Below are 7,570 nucleotides of genomic sequence, written 5' to 3'. Positions count from 1 at the left end.
AATGAATTAATAATTTTTCATTTATTAATTAATCCACAAAGAGGGAATTTAGAAATTGAGGAATTTAGGAAATTTGGAATGATGTGAAATTAGGTAAATTAATTAATAATTTGTCATTTATTAATTAATTCACAAAAAGAGGAATAATTAGTTAGCCAATTAAATTAAACATTAAATTGTGACACGAAGACCTAGGATAAATAAATAAATTATTTAACCTAGAGGGAGAAATGACAAACAGGGTTAAATGAATAAATCATAAAACCCTAGAAGATGAATTAGAAATGCAAGGATGACAATTAGGTCTTGACAAAGGATAATCGATATCGATTCGATTTAACCATGATTCTGACTGATAAAGGACCAATGCTGGCAAACGATTTAATTAACAAATGCGCCAATTGACGAGTAACAATGACTAATTGATCCAAATTGACACAATTGAGAAAGACGATGATTGATGACAAATTGATCGCAAATAATGACAAAATTGACAAGAAGACAAGGATCGATGACAAAATAGATTGCAAAACGACAAGATTGATGACAAATTGATCAAAAGACAAGAATCGATGACAAATCGATCGCATGATGACAAGATTGAAAAATGACAACGATCGATGACAAATCGATCGCAAGATGACAAGATCGATAAGAGGACAAAACCCTAATTAGGATTGACGATGTCCAAAAATAATGACAAATGAATACGCATAGTTGATGCGACAAGATAAGACCGACCAAATTCATGACAAATATTGTTATCAACAAGACCAAATTTGAGAGCGAGATATATGAAGAATGCAGAAGAAGGACTCGATGCTCGCAAATGATAAAGACCAAGTGCGTGACATAGGAGAAAATGTTAATGCGATGCAAAAACCCTAAAATAAGGCAATGCACAAATGTTAAAGTACTATTCCGCAAGCGTTGACCATTTTTAGGTGTCTACATTTTGCCCCTCTTTGAGACAATGCGATTTTAAGCATTGTTTCAAAGAACAATAATGAAAATGCCCTAGACAATGACAATGACATATGCATGCCCCCTCGAGGAATTGGCCAGAAACATGCAGAAAAGAGGCCAATTGATCGATAAGAATGATAAAACATGATAGGAACAAACAAACTGACAATCGGAGACCGGATGCACAAAGGACAAGCAATTGAAGACACAAAAGACCACGACCAACATGAGATGGAGAGAGTGCACGTCCATCTATGCACTGACAAAGATCTATAAATGAGGCAAAGAGAGTGAAAATTGCTCATTTGCACTAGCCAAGGAGGAGAATTTGTTGCTCTGGAAAAGGACACTTGCAGAGAGATGGAAAAAATTCCAAGGGCAGATCACCTCAGAGAATGTGTATGCATGTTCAGATGACCGGACGATGTGGGAGCAGCGGTATGTATCTCAAAAACCCATGTTTTCAATTTTATGAATTTGACTTGCTTGCGGGACATTGCGGGGCCCACAGGGGATGCAGAAAGGGACTCTTGCGCTTGTGTAGGGTGAATCCTGTGCTTGTGTAGGGTCTTCTGTGCTTGTGTAGGGGGACATAGGCGCAGGTTAAGTGACACTGGCATAGGACTCATCACACAAGCGCATTTGTGCTTTGGGAACTCAATTTAGGTCAAAAACAACATGCAAATGATCCGGAAAGGGGGGATAAGGGTAGGATAGGTCAGAATAGATGAAAAACACCCTGATTTGGATATGAAAATGAGGAAATGCAACCCGTAGGAGCAAACCTTAAAACTAACAAAATGTTCCCCAATTGTGATGCAGAGTCGACAGTATCCATTGATCACGCGGGAGAACCGACCAGACTGCTTCATGTTACGACATAGACTCAGAAGCACGGACAGAGATACATTAGCAGGACTTGGGATATACTATATCACATTCATGCCCAAGATTAGGAAAAACACAGGACTACTTACCGCATTGGCAGAGCGATGGCATTCAAAGACCTCCTCTTTCCATCTGGCGACTGGAGAGGCGACTGTGACACTAGAGGACGTATGGCGTATCCTCCGCATTCCGATTCATGGAGAGATGGTAGAGTATGACCCAGTGATAGGGAGAGATGCTTTGTGTAGATTATTTGAGTGCGACGCAGATGATCTAGACATCGTAGAGAGGGAGATTGGCTGGGAGACCATGGCATTAGAGTATGATCAACGATATGTGGTGATAGCAGTGGTGATAGCATGTCTACTAACAGGGGACAGACGAGGACATGGATTCCCTATTGGATGGGGAAGAGTGCTGGAGTGGATGGTGACAGAGGGGACGGTGTATGCATGGGGACCATGTGTACTTGCTATGCTGTATTTTCAGTTGCATCAGATAGCATATCAGGGAGTGCAGACTTTGAGCTGTGGAGTCACATTGCTACAGGTATGGGCATTTGAGCACATAGCCATATGTCGACCAATTACAGAGAGACAGGTACTACCACATCGACCATATGTGTACTGCTATGGGGGAGCACTGAGACAGGGTCCTTTTGGATACATATTGTATTGGCGACATGAGCTAGACAGACTGAGAGAGTTCACATGGAGGCCATATCGTGATTGCCCTGGATGGTCAGATGATAGTGATGAGCTACCGTATTGTAGACAGGAGAGGTACCTGATTGGGCGACCAGTGAATCGCTAGAGAGTGATTGAGATGTACTTGCCAGAGGGAGTCAGATGACAGTTTGGAGAGAGGCAGGATGTACCTAGGAGGACTGCGCACTTTGCCCGATCTCACAGAGAGACGAGTCAGTGGGGGAGTATGATTCAGCCACACATAGCATATGCTGACTTTACACAGCTATAGAAAAGATAGTGGGATTGGAGATCAGATGTGGAGGACGCCAGGATGACAGAGGAGTACGAGAGATGGTTTGCATGATGGCGGCCAGTGCCATTGACAGATCCGGACATTCCAGTACCTAGAAGACAGGAGGACTTCCCACTCACAGGAGAGGAGGAGGGAGATGATGAGGATGAGGAGGATGAAGAGGATGGAGATGAGGATGAGGAGGATGATGAGGATGGAGATGAGGATGGGGATGATGAGGATGAGCCAGATTCAGGCGAGCATGAGGCATGGCAGGATATACCCATAGAGCCAGAGACAGCTAGCATAGAGGAGATGGAGATGTGCAGGGCTACCATAGCGAGTCAGCATGATCATATTGCGACATTAGAGAGACAGCATGAGTAGTTCAGAGTGGAGATAGCCAGACTCATAGCGGCTCGAGATACAGCGATAGCGCAGGCACAACGAGAAGAACAAAGAGTCACTGAGTATATTGGGTCGATTAGGGATGCCAGTGCATGGGAGATGGCACAGATGTTGGTAGAGACCGGAGAGGAGATACACCATTGGAGGATACTATATGAGAGTGCAGTTCCACCAGAGTAGAGAGCAGCTTCATATCGGGCACGATCGAGGACAGAGAGCCGGGCACGCTCTCGGAGGTCATTGAGCAGCATGGGGGTGAGTGGACCTATGAGACCACCACAACTAGGATGAGGAGGGACATCATCTGTGAGACATGGCAGGGATGAGGAGGATAGAGGGAGCACCCAGTGACAGAGGCACGTGCTCCTTATGACAGACAGTGGACATTATGTAGTTTGACATTTTGTAGTCAGCCTGCGGGCCATACTTAGGACAGACAGTCCAATTTTGTACTCCGATATTATTGTGACATATGATATGATATGCATCGATATGATGGGATGCAATGTGTTACAACATATGTTATTTTCCATGTATGGATGACTTATGCACTGTTCATGTATGACTGTGGAACATGTATGGATATATATATATATATTTATGTGTTTTTGATGCATTTATAATATGAAAAGGATAAAATGCTTGATGTGATGTTCGATGTGATATGCGATATAATGCAAGTGTACTAACCAATGAATGCAGGATGCAGCATGTGTGTGTTTGGGGAAATCAGAGCACTAGACCGAACTAACGGAAGAAATGTTAGTAAGAAGAAATGAGACAGTTAGAGACGAAAAAAAAACTTGCTTTCAGTAATGCACTTTGTAGGTGAGAACCTTTATTTTAATGTAGCAAAATAGATGCGTAGCATCATGGCATTGAAGGCCAAAGCTGAAATGCAACACTTTTTGCAAAAGACAGACACATCGCAGACAAACAACAATCACAACAAAAAAAAAGAAAGGGACCATGAACCATCCCGGTCACTCTAAATCACTCAGTGACATCATCGAGCAACATAGGAACATGACCGAAGCCAAAGATAAATCAGTAAAAAGATAAGATGCACAAATTCCAACAAATCAAACAAACATCTTGATCTTCATTGTCAAAAGTTGAAAGTGCTGATAGGACGATCATGCCATCTGGTTTCAGGGAATGCGATACCCCGTCTAAGACAGGACACAGTCTGGTTTCGAGTATACCACACCCTGTATAAGACCCATGATAGTAGAGACAAGGACAAATGATTTTGAGGTTGATTGATATGACAATTCGGATCAGGTTGAATGTCTAGTTTGAGTGAAAAGTTCATCTGTTTACGTGTGATTTCATTAAAGCACAGTGTATGATTGTGAGTGTCGTTGGAGGGATGCTCAGTGATTTGTCTTATGCACAAAAGGGATCATTTCTTTTTTTTTTGTTTTGTTTTTCAAGATTTTACAATTTTTTTGCTTTGTGTTCATTTTTTCAGGACTTTATATGATTTTTTTTAGGGATTATCTCAGGACATTATTTGATTTTTATGATTTTTTCAGGACATTATTTGATTTTTTTAATGATTTTTTCAGGACATTTTTCAATTTTTTTTGAATTATTTCAGGACATTTTTTAATTTTTTTTTTTGAATTATTTCAGGACATTTTTCAATTTTTTTTTTGAATGATTTCAGGACATTTTTCAATTTTTATGATTTTGCCCCCAATGTCTAGCAAGGCAAGGAATATGACAGGTGAATAAATAGGCTTGCTGAAATGATGGTGGATAGAGGGAAGACAAAGGCCTTTTATCGTGGAGACAATATGGATGCAATTTTCAAGGGCTATTGCATGATGGGACAAGAGACTGGATATGACAATGTAAAGCAGTGACATGGCATGAGGGACATGTGAAGAGGTTTTTGAAACCATGTTTAAATTTTGCATCCTTATGTCAGATCAAGATCAAGGAATGAAAAAGAGTGTATGGATAGTGATAAGATATAGATAGGATAAGCAAGACCAAGAATGGATAAGGGACATAGACTAAAGGTCGGGATTGGCTAAGGAATAGTGGCAGAAAGTTACAATAAGCTAGGGAATATGGATGAAAGGTTATAATAAGCAAATGGATAAAGACCAAAAGCTATGATAGACTGAAAGTTGTGATCAAGATGCATGATGCTCATGAAGATCCTCAGCCTTGTCAAGATCAAATGTGGGAAAAGGAAATGGACATGAGGGACAATAGGATAATGGAGGAGTATGACATGGTATGATAGGATAATGAAGGGCAATAGGATATGAAGGAGGAAACTTGCCCCCAAGTGTGGTGTGCAAGAAGTTCATAGATTACGCATGACGCCTGTTTGCCAAGTTTTCATCACGGTACTTGCCCAAGGCGCCTGTTTGCCAGGTTTTCACCAGTGGACGAATTATTTTTTCTTTACTTTTTTTTTCCTTTTTCTTTTTCTTTTTTTTTCCACTTTTTTTTTTTTGATTTCTTTTTTTTGCATTTTGACTTTTTCAATAGAAGATGGACACAAGATAGGGGATGGAAGAATAACTCAAGCGTCTTTTTTTTTGGATAGTAGCCTTGAAAAAAAATGGACCATGACCTTTAAAAGTATGCTTAAAGACATTGGTAGGATAAGGACATGGAAAAAGAGATGAAACTAAGGCAAGGATTTATGCAAAGGATTGGATCAAAGGGATCGAAGGATGGAAAATATGCATTGGATAATAGATAGGGTATTGGAATAATTGTGCTTTAGTGGACAAAAATGTTGGCAAGGTCGACATTGGCACACACCTTGAGGGGTGATGGACTGATGGAGGAAAGATGTATTTTGGATATTGAGATTTTGACGAAGGAAAGGATATGGATTTTGGGACATAAGGGCCCAAAATGGATAAAGAAGGTGATGGAGGAATAGAATTGGAAGGTTTGGATGGAGGAATAGCAATTGTAGATGCCAATTTTGATGTTTCTTTAGGCTTTTGTGCTTCAAGGAGCCACTTAGGGATCCACATGGTTTTTGATTTTTCATGCTTTTGTGGTTCCTTGGAGTGCATTGCCAACACAAGGGATTTAGGAGCCCATATAGATTTTGACTTTGCTTTATTTTGCTCAGTGGGCCTTTGTGGCCTTTTGGATATATTTTTTTGTTTATAGATCATATTGTTCTTTGTTTTGACATGTCAATTATATTGGACATGTTGATCCTTGAATACATGTGGATTTCTAGACTTATGACTTTTATACTTGGCATCCAAATTGCTTGGAGGGGGAAAGGAATGCATGGATGGATATGAATGAAATGGACTTCTTTTGGATGGATGAAATTTACTCAAGGATGTGTGACTTTGCTGACCTTGCATAGAGGAGGAAGGGATATAAGAACCTAAGATGGATGGAAGGTATGATGGGGAAGGTGTATGCTTGGATTTTGATGGAGGGATACCAACGTCTTGAGAGTGAGTTGTGTAGACATGACCCTTAAGATCTTCTTTGATATGGAGGAGTTCTTTCTCATGAATGTCTACCCCTTCGCCTTTATGAATATCTTGACTTGTAGGATACTCTTTTCTTTGGGAAGAAGATGCGAGTCCATTATGAGGTGGATATGATATGAGAGAAATAATGAGATCTTGAAGTGGATCGGATTTCACCAAAGTGGAAGAACCCATTGTGCATGTCGAGGGTTCATGAACATCTTGCACTGACACGTTAGAATCATGAAGGGGATTAGGATCATGAGGGGGGCTAGGATTGTGTAGTGGACATGGTTCAATGACAGGCTCTTCAAGAGATGGAATGGGAGAAATAATGGGATCATCAAAAGAAATGATATCTTGGAGTGGATATGGAGCATTAAGACAAGGAGATGGAGGAACAAAAGGAATAATTTGATCTTGACAAGGAGGAAGATCATTGGAATCCTCTTTAAAGGTGTTTTTCTCTTGACTTTCAATGGGATCATTAGAAAGGATGGAAGGGATATCTTGATCTTTCTTAGGAAGTGGAATGTCAATAGGACTTGAAAATACATTGTTTTCTTGGAATGGAAGGGGATCGTTTGGGATTGGATGGACTAGGATATCTTGATCTTGCTCGGGGAATGGAGTGTCAATAGGGATTTGGATAGGATGGACAAGAATAGGGGAATCATCATGAGTTTCTGGGAAGATGAGATCCTGGTCAACAATTGGATGGGATGATAAGGTTTCGGGATCTTGATCTTGATCTATTTTAAGACACGTTTCTGCATGCTCTAAATTATCCTCTTGACATGGGGTTGGACTTTGGATATGCATGGAGGATTCTAACAAGGAATCAATGTTCTGGC

This window comes from Cryptomeria japonica, chromosome 3 (assembly GCF_030272615.1).
Source record: "Cryptomeria japonica chromosome 3, Sugi_1.0, whole genome shotgun sequence".
NCBI lineage: Eukaryota > Viridiplantae > Streptophyta > Pinopsida > Cupressales > Cupressaceae > Cryptomeria > Cryptomeria japonica.
The sequence above is the reverse complement of the archived record's forward strand: the minus strand, read 5'-3'. Positions refer to the sequence as shown.